General features: G+C 32.1%; 1 non-coding gene across 1 annotated transcript; it reads right to left on the bottom strand.

Annotated features, from left to right (window-relative positions):
- Positions 1 to 1,317: 1,317 nt before the first annotated feature.
- MIR171A (microRNA MIR171a) lies at positions 1,318 to 1,402 on the bottom strand. Its single transcript, NR_120809.1, has one exon. It is a non-coding gene; the product is annotated as a microRNA MIR171a (primary transcript).
- Between the last annotated feature and the right edge of the window lie 15,076 nt (positions 1,403 to 16,478).

Here is a 16,478-nt window from a genome sequence, read left to right as displayed (position 1 = left end):
TCACCAGAGCATCTCTTCGACATCCACCGGACACACCGGAAACAGGACACCGAAGAGAAGAACCGTCGGGACGACTTTATAAAGGAGATGAACCAAACGTCACAGCCAAGACATTGAAGCACCAACAACTGGAAAACATCAATCGACAGAAACCGAGAGTAAATCCATCAATCGGAGCCACACAAAGACGCCAAGCTATTATTTAGTATACTTACTTATGTACTTTAACTATAATTTTTTTTCATCTATTTGCAATGTAGTGTTTGCATTAAAAAACAAAATAATATATATAAATATTAAATTTTACTATGAAATAATTTATTTATTAGGATATATGTCTTATATTAAAAACTGTTTCTATAGTTTTATGTATTTAAATTTTGGAATTGAAATGTTACAGAAATATATAATTTTTTTATTTAAATATACACTTAAAATAATTAATCATTATACTAACTATAACCATTTTATTCTTATTGTTATAAGGAGGTTCTAATATATTAAATAACAAAAATTCTAAATAATTTTTTTTTTCTAATTTATTATTACTTACAGTAAAATATATCAATACTTCCTATCTAATAATATATTTCCTTTTCTTTAATTTATCATGATTTTGTATTTTTTATTTAACCTTGTATTATTTATTTTTCAATCTATATTAAATAAAAATTAAAATTATATTAATGAACATGTATTAAATAATACTTTAAAAATAATTCATTTTATTTTTTGTTTTACTGATGTGAAAATATTATACTCGAAAAAAGTATATTAAATAATATTAATGAACATGTATTAAATAATACTTTAGATGAAGAGAAAAGTTTTCAATGAAATTTATATTGAAACTTGTTTAGTATCTTATACTCGAAAAAAGTATTTAATATTTACTACTCCATATGTTTATAATGTTAATTGTTTTATAAATATTATTTGTTCTAAAATATAAATTGTGTTCACATTCTTATGTAATTTTTGATTTATTGGATATACTATGATCAATCAATTTATACATACTTATTTATGATTGGCTCATTCTTGTGTTATCCGAACTCCAGAACCTGCAGAAGATAAACATGAAAATAAAACTCTTTAAATATATTGATTTTAATGAACTTGTCTTTTTATGTTTAAAAATGACTTTTTATTTTGGAAATTCTATTATATAAAAAGATAACATAAGAAAAGTTATTGTTAAAAAAAAAAACATAAGAAAAGTGTGATCCTCGACGATTGACATCGTTATACCTAATCTGCAAGTATATATGTATACCTTGATGAACACCAGCTAGCATGGTGGAGGTCAATCACACTCGTGATATTGGCACGGCTCAATCAAACAAACCGATCTCTACAACAAAAGAGTGTGGTTTTCTGATTGAACCACACCAATATCTCGTATTGTCTTTACGTTAGTAAGATATTCATACGTTCTCGCCGATCGGTTGCTTATTATCCCATAGTCAACATCAAAAATAAAAAATAAAAGAATCAAAGAAGGCAAATGACTGAATATAGAATAGAATTGTACGTGAAGAGAGAACATGGACCAAAATCTCATATGGACCAAAAGGTCAAAAAATAATTTACAGCATCCAAAATAAATCTGTATGGACCTCTATGATGTAAATTACTTTAACACCCTTAATGAAACTAAATTAAAATAAAATTAAAAACTAAAAACTAAAAAAAATTGTGGTCGCCGGCATAGGGTTTTTTTCTTCCTCATTCTCTGCGTATTTTCTTCTACTACTCATCATCTTCAACCATGTTCCACTGCATCGACATCAGCGATGAAGCTTGTTATCCACCATGTTAAATGGCGTCAAAACTCGTGACATCCCTTGCTTTATCTTGAGCTCTGATGCCACAACCTCTTCTCAGCTTTATTCTCCAACTCCTCCGCCGGTTTGGTGAGCCACAACCAAACCTGATTGAGACATCGATCCCAGCGATCCCAACAGCTTCGGTGCTCAGCATGTATTCGACTCCATGACATCTGCATCGTGGATGAAGCTCTTTATCCACCGTGGCCTTCTCTCTTCCAAGACCAGACCTTGAAATCTTCACTGAACCCATGTGCCTTCACCACACTACGATTCACCACCGCAGCTTGTCCTCTCTAAGTTCTATATCCGTCACTTTTCCCTCATCTCTCTTATGCGACCTCCGGTGATCCCCTGTGTCAAAGACGAGTATAGCATACTCGAAATGCATGAAAAATCTTGCTTTCAAGGCCTAAGTATTGAGAAATGGAAGCTGAATCAACAGCTTTTTCAGGTCCTATACAAAGACTGAGCTCTGTCAAAGATACATCTTCAATAAGAGTGGGATCAGTCAGAGTTTTGATGTTAAGCCTCTCGAGATAAACACTTCACTGAAAATTCTTATAAAAATTAAAGTGGCCTTTTGCGTTTTTAACTTATGATGTGTATTGAAATCTCCAGCTATTGGATGGCCTCTCTGTGGAATGTAGGAAGTTTGGAGATGTTTTGAAGAGTAAAGTACTTATAATTTCAAAAGATATGAAAGATGCCAGGTCTAGTAAAAGCAGCTAAGTGATCAGTGTTTGCTTACCAGCTTATGAAATTATCTATGAGATTTTATACTGTGTCAAAGTCAATACATCCGGCTTGTTACTTAATAAAGTCTCAACCTTTTTTTTTTTTGTTTTCTTACTTTCACTTCTGATGAGTAAACAAAGAACACAATATTTTCTTTATCGGTACGACACTCCCAATGTTTACGTGACTGCATTTATGCTAAAGTCACAAAAACAAAATAATTTAATGATTATCATTTACGTAACATATGTAACTATAACTTTTATGAATATATTTGATTTATCTTTACAAACATCAAACATATTTTTACATGTGAAAGTATTAGTAAAAGCCCTAAAAATAGATATATAAACAATTGATATACTTCTTATTATATATTAGATGAGTATTACTGGTACAACTGGTACAAATTTGACATTCAGAAATTGATAAAACAAATTTGGCATTCTACATGAGAAAACAATCTCATTCCCAATTGGTATGTATTCAAAAAGTTTCTCTTAATTTATTTGAAGTTTTGGAAAAAAAATATTATTGCATAATTCCATAAGTTTACATGATCTACCTTATACTTTTAAGGTTTGTTAACTTATTTGTCTACATAATTTTTGGAAAACATACATGAAATGTATTTATACGAAATTGATGATTTTATTGTAACCGGGCAATGTCATGTAAACATAAAGAAGTAGTACAACTAAGGTAATTGTATTTATTTTGAAGTACAACTAATATTTTTAGATTTCACTGCCAAAGTACAACTATGCACAAACTGGTACAACAAAAAAACTAGTACAACTATGTATCGTCGGTATAACTAGACAACTGGTACAACTATTTATTGTCTTATTTATTTTAAATGTGTATTACGTTTTAAACAAGTATCATGTTTTAAACATTGTGGTTGAACACTGACCTCGAGTAGTTGTATTAGTTGTACCATTTATATATATATCATTATCACTTGTCATTATTTGTTTATGCAAAAAACAGTCAAATGACCATATTAGTGTGTGTTTATAATGGTATCTCCTAACAATTTTAATTTTTTAAATGTTTTTTTGGCAATTATTTACAATATCTCATAAGTTTCCATGTTCCACCTTATATTTTAAGGGTACATGTTTGTCCACTATATTTTTGAAAACATACACCGAGTGCATTTTAACAAAATTTATGATTCGATTATATGTGATATCAGATAGGTAAACATATAGAAGTAATACAACTCGAGTATATTTATTTTTAATGTGGTACAACTATTGTTTTCAATTTCACTGTCAAAGTACAACTATACACAAACCGGTACAACTCAAAAACTAGTACAACTATGTACAGTCGGTACAATTAAAAAGTGACTCTGAAAGTGGTGATGCACATAATTTACAACAATTCATTTAGTAATTGATGTAAAAATATAAATTATTTGCATTAGTTCATTTTACAAAAAATTAGTCTCAACTTTAAGAAGTTATTCAAAAATATGTATCATTTAAAACTACTGATTTATATCATTTACTAATTAAATGTAATTTTAACAAAATTATTTGATTAAAATTATTTATTTTGTTAAATAATTCTTAATTAATATTTTTACTGATTATTTTTTTTATTTGTTGCAATTTTGTTTGTTTCTAATATATTTTATTATCTTGACAAACAAACTAAAATTTTAAAACTGTTTATAAGAATTGTATCAATACATCACGATTAAAACAATTGTTTGCAAAACAAAAATACAAAAATCATACATCAAACCCAATCTTTTTCTTCTTTCTTGTGACTCGCGTTTTTAAAGCAATGGTTGAATTTGGCTCCGCATCTAGCTTTTTGGCCTCGAGACCAAAAAAGATGCAGATGATTTTTCTTAAGAATCTTACAACTAGTATAACTAGTACAACTTGTAAACGTATCAATTCCAAATCAAATATTATTGAAAATATAATATTTATATATTTGACTCATGCATGCAGGGGGATTAGACCAATATGTCTTATTGGTTCTATGTTTATATATTCTTTTTCGACTTGTGATGGCTTATGCATCATCTTTTATTTTCTCGGTGAAAGTATATTTCTATTGATAAAATCAAGAGTTGGTTGGATGGCTCTTGGAGACATGCATGCAGGGAAGAGTGAATTTTGGAGATTTTTTTATCTAAATCAGCTTTCTTAAGGAAACTTCCAAAGTATTTAGGGATTTATAGTAAGGATCCATTCTTTTTTAAGGATTTTTTAAGTCAACTTCCAGATCAATTTTTAAATCTAAACTATAAATACAAACTTATAATAGGTTATTAATAACGAAAATAAACTAATATTTTCATATCAATAAGCTTTTTATATTATCATTTTTTTATTAATAAAATTTCATAATATTCTAAAGAATCACAAATTTATGTAATGTTAAAATATATGAGTAATTCAATCAATTTTTTTAAAAAAAAAATACTATCAGATATTTTGTGTTTTTAGCGGGTTAATAGTGAGTTTTTGGATTTTTACCGGGCTCTATCTAATTTTTAATTAACGTTTTTTTCATTAAATCTGAACCGGATTATGTATAATGTATCGGGTCTATTGAATTAACCACGAATCTAGGTCGGATATGAAAAAAATTCTTAAAACTCAAATATTATTATAGAACAACTACCATATTTTGAACAAATACAATATTTTGAAGAGAAAAAAAAAACAAATGATAAAAACCTAAAACTCAATTGTTATGGTTCGAATAAAAAATATTGGTAGTTTATAAATCATTTTTCGAACAATAAATGAAAAACAAATCCGTGCTTTTTAAGCGTGGATCAAAATCTAGTAATTTATTAAATTGTATAACTAGTTCAAATGTACAATTAGTAAAGCTAGTACAACTGATATAACTGTACAACTAGTACAACTGATAACTGTACAACTGGATATAACTGATATAACTGTACAACTAGTACAACTGGTACAACCAATAAAAAATAATTTTTAATATTTAAAGTTAAATGAATATGGGCCGGGTTTTGGATATTGAGTTCAGGTTCGGATTTAGTTGGTTGGGTTGTTAAATAAGTTAAAGTTTTTAGGTTTGATGGACATTTTTGCTGACTTTTCATATTAAATTTAATTGTAATGTTTTTTACTTGGCATATATGAAAAAGAAGAAAGACAATACGAAACGTTGTAATGTTTTTTCTTGGTCTGCAGAGAGAAAGAAGATATAAATACTGAAGAGGTGAAGAAGAAAGGCCAAAAAGAAAACAAGCATTGAATTAGGCCAAAAAACCCCACAACAAAAAAGGAAGTTGTTTGAGTTAAATTTAAAAACTATATATAATACAAAGTTCTATATGAGAACAGAACACAAAGTTTTCTTTACAGAATTATACAATGTATACATACATGTGTGTGTCTGTTTGTGTGTTTGTGATTTACTATAATAGCTACGTAATAAAAAGACATTAAATTCTTTAGTTTGGATATTGGTTCGGTTTTAAGTTTTTTTTTTTTTTTTAATCTTCCAAAATATAACTATTATTAGGTTAAAATATTTGATTTTTTTGGTTTTTTCCAGTAAAAACCAAAAATTAATATTATTTGTTTATTTTCATGTTATGACTTTTAGATAGTCGTTATGTCGAACCAATAGTTTCATATTATAATTTCTAAACAGATAATAGTTTAAGAAAAGAAAAGAAAATTATTAAGACAAATCATTTCACTACAATTTGGTTGGTAGTGAAAGAAGCAATAAGAAAAAATATTTTACTTTCAAAAGAAAAGATTCTTCAGTTGTGGTGAATACTTAGTTATAAAGTGCTCAAATCAAGGTGCACATGTATGTGTATGTAAAAAGTATATAAAAATAGTTGACAAATATATAAATATATTGTTAATCAATATTAAATGACATTTTTGTTCAAAATAATACATTAAAGATAAAAATTAAAATTAATTTAAAATAAAAAATGCTGTGACATTAGTCATTTTTTCATATAAAGAAAATAAAATTGTATCCATAAATAGGGGTGGACACATATTGAATATATGGGTATTTGGAAGCATTCGTGTTGATTCGATCTTTAGCAACCTAAATATTCGGTGACTCGGATATCCGAAATGTTTTAGAATTTTAAAAAATATCCAATTTGATCCGTAAATAAAATAAAATTTTAAAAATAATTGAAAATTTTAATAATAATATTTTATTATAAAAATAAAACATTATTTAAAATTTTAAATTCTAGTACCTAATATGATAAATTTAATTCATAAAAATATTGTAAAACTGATATAAAGTATAATATATATAACATATATATATAATTCTTTACATATATGTATATATATGCATCTAATAGATCGAATTAGATATATGTTCCTAAAAATATTGGTATTTGTGATTTGCTTCTTTTTTTGGATATTGTATTTTAGTATTTGATTTGTTTCGTAGAGTTACGTATATCCAGATTTTTTGATTCAAATCAAAACGGATAACGAATTGAATCAAAATTTATGAATATTTTTCTCAATTTTATCCGTAAACAATAAAAATAATATACATACAATGTGGCTTTTGATTTGTTATCTATTTTTATTCGAACCGAAAAATCTAGAGTTTTATTGTAACCATGTATGTGAGCTTTATATTATAAAAAAACGTAAAGTACAAAGTGTGAACACATTTATGAATATAGTGTGAACATGTTAGTATACCTATTATCAAATCATTGTGAAGCTGTCACATGTCTATTATAGTGTGAATGCAATTATTACAATGCTTCTCTTTTAATATATAAGGGATTTTAAATTCTAGTACGTAATATGATAAATTTAATTCATAAAAATATTGTAAAACTGATATAAAGTATAATATATATAACATATATATATAATTCTTTACATATATGTATATATATGCATCTAATAGATCGAATTAGATATATGTTCCTAAAAATATTGGTATTTGTGATTTGCTTCTTTTTTTGGATATTGTATTTTAGTATTTGATTTGTTTCGTAGAGTTACGTATATCCAGATTTTTTGGTTCGAATCAAAACGGATAACGAATTGAATCAAAATTTATGAATATTTTTCTCAATTTTATCCGTAAACAATAAAAATAATATACATACAATGTGGCTTTTGATTTGTTATCTATTTTTATTCGAACCGAAAAATCTAGAGTTTTATTGTAACCATGTATGTGAGCTTTATATTATAAAAAAACGTAAAGTACAAAGTGTGAACACATTTATGAATATAGTGTGAACATGTTAGTATACCTATTATCAAATCATTGTGAAGCTGTCACATGTCTATTATAGTGTGAATGCAATTATTACAATGCTTCTCTTTTAATATATAAGGGATCTCGAATTAAATAGGTCTGCGTAAACTAAAAAAGAGAAATACAAGTTTAGTTGCCCTAATAGCTTTCACTGATCCACTACTAAGAATTATGATTATTAGTTGTTCTGATTTATATAAGTCGTTAAGAGAAAGCTAAATCATTACATACGCTCTTTTAGATTTAATAAGAAAAAATGAAAAACCATAGCTAGTAAGTTACTTTTTTTTGTCAAATAGCTAGTAAGTTTGTAATGTTCCGACCGCTCACAGCTAATGGACCACCCACACCCGCTCCCTCAGCCTGTGGGTCCCATCTCGTTCCAGTAATCGGTTCGTTAATTTTCCAAGGCTTGAAATCATTGTTTAGTAACCCTGCAATTACCACATGACCTTTCCCTGTGTTTTAGCCTCACTCGCATGATATCACGAATCACTTTCCGATAGGTTACCCATCATTTCACTACTCCAGCTCTAGCATGCTTAACTCTGGAGTTCTATCAGGATGTGCTCCGGAAAAGGTAAGTCAACTTCGGTGACATAGATAGTCAAATCAATTCTCTTAACTATTTTTCACATATTACAACTCGGGATGTTACAATTTACCCCCTCTCAAAGAACGCAACGTCATCGTTGCACCCTACGACAGGTCTCAAGACGCCTCTCGGGTCAGAACCGAGATGGCTAACGAGCTCTGATACCACTTGTAACGCCCCGACTGCCCACAGCTAATGGGCCACCCACACCCACTCTTTCAGCCCGTGGGCCCCATCCCGTTCCAGCGATCAGTCCGTTAATTTTCCAAGGCTCGAAATCATTGTTTACTGACACTGCAATCACCACATGACCTTTCTCCGTGCTTAGGCCTCACTCGCACGCTATCGCAAATCACTTCCCGATAGGTCACCCATCCTTCCACTACTCCAGCTCAAGCACGCTTAACTCTGGAGTTCTTTCAGGATGTGCTACGGAAAAGTTAAATAAACTTTGGTGATATATATAGCCAAATCAATTCACTTAAGTCTTTTTCACATATCACAACTCGAGATGAGATGTTATAAAGTTACTATTGGTAAAAGGTTTGTCTTGATACCCCTCACGTTATAGAAGTTATGTTCCTTTACAAATACGCTACAAGGTTCAATTCTAGCAAAATATCTAAACAAAAGTTTAGCTGAAGTTTTCCATGAAACAAAACTTTTAAAACGGTTTTAAGGTAAAAAGTACTATATTGTCATAGGACCGGTTCGGTTTCCACAAGCATTTCTCATGCAGATAGTTTTTTTTTTTTTTGGCTAGAATTTGGGCCTAGTTGTTTGTCAATTTTCATTTATATCATAAATTAATTGATTAATGTATTTTTGTTGTTAAATATTTTGATTAATTGGTTCCAAAAGCATTTGTTATGCATAAAACAATATGCATGATGTATCATTCCCCTCATTACCGGTAAATACATGCATATTGTCTTCAATGAAACGGAAATGTGGTCATGGTTGTAGCCACCAGAACGAATCGAGTCGGCATTAGTGGTAAAGAGGTTGCAGCTGTAACTTTCGCCATCAGGGTTCGATCTACACTGTGACTATTTAAAATGATTATGTTGTTAGTAAAGAGTTGAAAACATTTCTTCTTTACTGAAAAGAAATGTGGTTGCAACCTTCATCAAATGAATACATGCGATTTGTGCATAAGCTTCGTCGGTTACTTTTTTATAAATTTATGGTACGTTGCATGTCATTTATTCATTCGTCGGTAGGCACATATCTTTTTAACAAAAAAAAACTCTGCTATTTTTAACTAGTGACTGATCAAATCAAATCAATGGTGCTGAATCAACATAAATTAATAAAGTATAGTAGAAATAAAATTTTGAACACTTCACGTAAAACTCCAATGCAGAACTTGTGGTAACTCTTGTTTATGGTTCAAACCATAGGAAAGTCAGAAGGCAATTATGGTCGGATTTGGTGTTCTTGGCCTCCTCTCCTAATATCCTAAATCGCCCCTGGTCAATCATTGGAGACTTCAATCAAACACTCATGCCTGATGAAGACTCCAATGCTGATCGTTTTTCTTCCAACCGTGGGTTGCGTGATTTCTCACAATGTGTGTTAGATGCGGGCATCCAAGATCTTCAGTTCTGTGGGTCGTCGTTTACATGGTCAAATAATCAAGGTCTAGGTATTATATCCAAGAAGCTGGACAGAATCATGGTAAATTAAAAGTGGTTGGAGGTATTTCCAAATGCTCTGGGTGTATTTGGAGAACCTGGCTTTTCTGACCATAGCCCCTGCTGTATTTTTTTGGACGCTGGGAAACAAAAGGTGAAGAGGCCGTTCAAGTTCTTCACCTTGCTAAATGATCACCCTGACTTTGACCTGTTGATCTTCGAGTGCTGGAATTCTCTAAATTTTGCAGGATCAAAAACGCTTATGGTCTCTAAGAAGCTTAAACACCTTAAGAGTATTATTAGAGATTTCAGTCATCAAAATTTCTTTGGTATAGTGCAGAGAATCGCCGAGTCTTTTAATCATCTTCTAGACTGTCAAAGGGAGCTTCTAGCCTCTCCATCTATGGTGTTTTCTATCAGGGAACGTGCTGCCCACGATACCTGGTTTAAGCTTGCAAAGGCAGAAGAATCCTATCTATTTCAACAATCACGAGTAAAATGGATAGACGTCTGTGACTCCAACTCAACTTACTATCATCGCTCTCTCTGGTCACGGCAAGCGATAAATCAGATAATTTTTCTCACCCAAGACAACGGGGACATCATTGACACGCCTGAGGGAATCAAGGAGTCATGCTCTACGATTTTATCCGAATTTTCTAGGGGGAACTGTTATTCCCTCATCAGTTTCCAGAGAAGACATTGCTGCGCTTCTTCCCTTCAGGTGCTCGCCAGAAGTGATCCAGCAATTGGAAGCTCCCTACTCACCTGAGGCTATAATGAAAACCTTCTTCTCTCTCCCCAAAAGAAAAGCCTCTGGCCCTGACGGTTATCCTAGTGAGTTCTACACTGCCCATTGGAAATCGGTAGGTTTGGATATGATAAATGCAGTCTCGGAGTTCTTTCATTCAGGCTCTATTCTTAAGTAATGGAATGCAACTGTTTTAACTCTTATTCCCAAGAAGACTAACGCGACATCTATCTCTGACTTCAGGCCCATTTCCTGTTGTAACACCACTTACAAAGTCATCTCCAAGCTTCTTGCTTCTCGGTTAAAGCAGGTTCTTCCTCTGGTCATCTCTAACACGCAGTCTGCATTCATCCCGGGTCGTCTAATGATTGAGAACGTGTTAATCGTTACTGAATTGGTTAGTGGCTACAACTGGTAGAATCTCTCCAAAACATCTATGCCCAAGGTAGATTTAAAAAAGGCTTTTGACTCACTGGAATGGAACTTCATCTTCAAAGTTATGAAAGCTCTCCATTTCCCCGAATCATTTATCCATCTCATCCGACAATGCATCACCACAAAAAAGTTCTCGGTGGCAATAAATGGTGAAATGTGTGGTTATTTCAGTGGTACAAAGAGCCTTAGACAAGGAAATCCGCTCTCTCCTTATCTATTTGTGCTTGCCATGGAGGTTCTATCACAGCTACTGAATACTAACTTCTGGAATGGCCATATTGGATATCAGCTGAAAGCTTCGAATCCTATAATCTCTCACTTGGCTTTCGCAGATGATCTCATGATCTTTTTTTTTATGGCGAGAGGGATTCTTTGATTAACATTGCAGACACCCTGGAGGTCTTCAGATATGTGATTATCTCCCTTGATGCACCACAAGCTTCGGATATGTAATTATCTCCCCTTGATTGACCAGCTCACCCGCAGGTTTTCATCTTGGTCCCTCAGGGTGCTCTCTTATGAAGGAAGAACAGTGCTAATATCTTCTGTCATATACAGTACAGTGAACTTCTGGTTTTCATCTTTATACTTCTAAAGGGGTGTTTAAAAATGATCGAATCACTCTGCTCTAGATTCCTTTGGAATGGAAACATCACCACAAGAGCTAAAGCTAAGGTCTCTTGGCCGCAAATCAGCTTTCCCAGAGATGAAGGCAGACTTGGGTTCCGAAATCTTTGCTTCTGGAACAAAACTCTTTGTCTTAAACTCATCTGGCTCCTCTTCTGCGACTCGGAGTCGCTTTGAGCACTATGGGTTAAAACTAATCTCAAACAAGGTTCCTCTTTCTGGTGTTTAGATGAAAACATGACAGCATCATGGACCTGGAAAGCTCTACTCAAACTGCGGGAGCTTGCCAAGAACTTCATTAGATGTGCTCTGGGGAATGGGAATAAAGCTAGCTTCTGGTTTGATCATTGGTCCCTTCTTGGACCTCTAATTGATCATTTTGGTCCCTCGGGCCCTGCATAAAACAGGGATTCTCTTTACCTCTTTCGTGGCAGATGCATGCTCAGATCATGGGTGGACTCTACGGCCAGCTAGATCGCCCGCAGCAGAAGAGTTCCAGATCATGCTTTGCTCGATACCTTTACCTTCTCTTGCTTTATCTCCTGACACTTACTCTTGGACTGCCAATGATATGGACCTGTCAGATTTCTCTGCAAAACACACTTGGGAATCATTAAGGCCCCGGGGACAAAAACAGGAGTGGGCAGACAAGGTTTGGTTCAAAGGCCACATCCCTAGCCATGCTTTTATTATGTGGGTGGCGCAGCTTAATAGGCTTCCAACGCGATCTCGTCTTGCTTCATGGGGGCTTCAGATTGATACATGTTGTTGTGTCTGCAATCACTATCATGAAACTCGTGATCACCTGTTTTTTGAGATGCGCATATGCTGAGCAGATTTGGAAACTGGTGATTCGTAGGCTTGGATACAGGCCGTCCTGTTCCACACTTGGGAGGCCCTTCTTTCTTGGATTAGCTTGAAGGTCTCTCACTGTCCTCCTACCCTTTGTAAGCTTGCAGTTCAAGCTGTCATATACAGGTTCTGGCGTGAGAGAAACAACCGCCTACACAATGGAGCACCAACACCACCAGGTGTAAGCTTCAAAGAGATTGATAGACAAGTCAGGAACGCTATTTTGACAAGAAAGAAACGCTGTATCTTCAACAACCTAATGACAATCTGGTTGACGCATGAATGATGAATCATCTAAGCTCCTGAAGTTTTAAATTTAAGCTTTCCTCTGTTTTTATTTTTTTTGCTTAGGTTTGCTTTCGTCTTTTAATTTTTTGTACAAGTACAAACATTCTCAATGCTAACCAATGGGTTTGGGCTAGTGGCACTTGAGGGACAATCCTAATATAGCGAACCCGTAGTAGTTTGATTCCCGTTGGCCACCCGGACTGCCTTAAATGGTAAGAATATGTGGCTGCTACGGGCCTCGTGAAATTAGTCGGTTGACCTCGGTCGCCAGGTCCCAACGATTATAAAAAAAAACAAACCAAAACGCTAACAAAAGAAGAATAATTTAACATAAATTTAAAACAACTATCATTATGGCTGAAAGAAGTTTTTTTTTTATGATATTTCCTTAACTACCATTCACCAGATATTTCAGTTTGCTGAGCTTTTTGTCGTTTTACTTGGCTCTTGATATCAGTTTCATCTTTAATGTGCTCGATTATTTTATTTTAAAAGAATATTTTAAATCTTGTTTTTTTTTTGTAAAAAGAATGTTTGAAATCTTCTCAGCTTCAAAATTCAAGAACTCAAAAGTTTCTTATCAGGTTTGTAATGGTTGTAATTATTCGACACCGTAATTTACAATTTTTAAGATTCTACATCTTTTTCTTTTTCACTTATTCATTCAATTTTCATTTAACATTTTCACTTACAATAGTTTCATTTAATAAAATTCAACACCATACTCCATCATTTTTATCTCGCATATTTCTTTTATAATTTTATTTAATGAAAAGTAAATAGAAAATATCTTTCAAAAATCATACTATATAAAAATTAATTAAATTGTAATTCTTTTGTGACACAAAATATTTTTCATCCATTTGATACAAAATAGTATTTCTTAGAAAATAATTATAATATTATAATAAAATACATATGTCTATGTCGAACTCAAATACATATTTCTTCATAGAAATATAGCTCCTGGTTGTAGGTGGGGTAGTTAAGTGTGGCACCTCCAAGCTTCTCACTGAAGTAAGCAATGGGTTTCCTATCCTGCATCAAGACATCACCAATTACTTGAAGCAAGCGTCTTAGCTTCTGGTGGAGGTCGCGGTGATAGTGAGCAGGCACAAAACATTTCCTCATCAGTAGGGTAAGCTCGTCCCATGTCTCAATCGGCCGTTCACCTATTCTCCTCCTGTGGATCAAAACTTGATCATACCAATTAATAGCATAGCCAGAGAATTCAGTAGCAGCAAGTCTTACTTTCCTAAGTTCAGAAAAGTTTCGACAATCAAACATATGCTCAATTTTCCTTCCCCACTCAAGAAAAGCATCAGGATCATTTTTACCATCAAAAGGTGGAATTTTCAGTTTCAATCCGTTCAAACTATCATTAGTACGACCAATTCTAGCAAACAGTCTAAGCTTGGAGAATCAGAGCAAGGTTGTGGAGAACACATGATAAGAGGTGTCGGAGAAGACATTGCAACGGCGTCGAAGATGGTATAGAAGATATGGAGGAAATTGAAGAGCCAATGTGAGAGAAGAAGATGATGAGAATCTGAAGCTAAGAAGTGATAGAAGAAATATGTTGGAGAAGAAGAAGAGTCGGAGAAGTATGGTTCCAAGCTCGCCATCGTCCTTACCCTTTCGGTGGCGGCTAAGATTGAGAAAGAACTTGGTTAGGTTTAGATAGGTTTAGCTATAGTAAATTGGTTTAATTAGGGTTAGTTAATGATTGTAATTTGTAATTGTAAACTATGTAAACAAAATTTTAATTTTTATAAATTGATTTCTATTTTATTTTTTAATTTTTAAATAATTAAATAAAAATAAATAATTTTAAAATTTAGTTATTTTAATGTAAATAATAACAAAAAATAAATGCTATTAAAAAATATTTAATTGCATACAAAAAAGCGCTATCGTATATAACAATAAGATAACAATGTAAAAAAGCGCTATTTAAAATGCTTAACCTACTATGATGGGCGATGATACATCGTTTCAAAAACCGATATCGTATCGATAGATAGCGTTTTTTATCTGCTAAGAAAACCTTTTTCTTGTAGTGAATTGATTAGATCATGTGTATGTATATAGACAGATCATACATGTGAAATAGAAAATCATATCGTTTCGTTACAATAAAACTTATAAAATTGCAAAACTCTATTTTATCATTTCGTTAACTATACACACACAACTGTAGACTTTAAATTTATGTTATTCTGTTTATACTGATTATATTTTACATTTAAAGTATATTATGACAAACTATGAAGATTTTATATCATAATATTCTCTTTATTGGAAATTTGGTTATTTGAAAAATTCATTATTAACACTTTGTAACTCACAAGTTTATTCTACTTTTCATTTTTATATAGTATAGTTTAATGTTACAAAATATCATATACTATTTCAGATTTTTATTTATTGAAAATATTGGAAGCATATTTATAGTTTATATTTGGTTTACACTTTAGGGACTTTAACTCCAGATGCCCTCATGAGAAAAAAACTAACCTTCATATCCCCTCTCTATTCTCAATACCCCCATTGTCATTGCAAATACCAAATTAGCCTCTCATTTCCTTAATATATTTCTTCCACCTCATTAACTCATTTATTTCTTCACTTAAATAAACCAACAACCAAGATGGCCCACCAGAGACAACCTTAACCAATCAGAGAAGACCTGGCCCACATGTCTTCAAGTTTTCCTCTTTCTCCACGTGAAGCTCTCCTTCCTCACTCTCCATTGGCGAATTTGAAGCTTCATAAACAGGTTATTCTTGTCCGTTTTTGATGTTTTTTTTTGTGGAATAGCATTTAAATGTTGTGTATATCATGGGTAATGTAAAAAAAGTAAGAATTAATGAAAGTTTTGAGAGAGTAAAAACGAGTCTGAAAACTGTGAATATAGATTTCGGGTATATTTTATGTCCGGTTTTGATGAAATTTTTGCTTGACTACTATTAAAAAGAAGCGTATATCTCGCCTAGTATTTAAAAAGAAAGATCGGATGCAAATTTTAAGAGATTTATAAAGATTTTGAAAACTATGTTTATGGGTTTATGGTATATTTTATGTCCATTTTCGATAATCTTTTGTATGTAATTTCATTAATATGAGTTATATATCATGGGTAATGTAAAATCTGAACAAAATCGTCCTAAAAATTTCATTAGCTAGTGCAAGGATAATTTCTGGGTATTACTATGATAACTAAAGTTTACTACGGTAAAACTGTTTTACTAGTAATACTAGTATTACTAAGTATATTACTGAAATGAAATGAAAAAGTATTAGTAAGAGAGTACAAGCTTCCTAATAATGGTAATTAAATTTTAATATAATTAAAATTCTATTTTATTTCAGGAAAAATGCAAAATCCACCTTGCACAATCATTTGTTTTGACTACGGGGGATATTATATCAAGGATGGGGCCGAA

The sequence above is a fragment of the Brassica rapa genome, chromosome A03 (assembly GCF_000309985.2).
Source record: "Brassica rapa cultivar Chiifu-401-42 chromosome A03, CAAS_Brap_v3.01, whole genome shotgun sequence".
NCBI lineage: Eukaryota > Viridiplantae > Streptophyta > Magnoliopsida > Brassicales > Brassicaceae > Brassica > Brassica rapa.
This window is presented reverse-complemented; position numbering and strand designations above follow the sequence as displayed.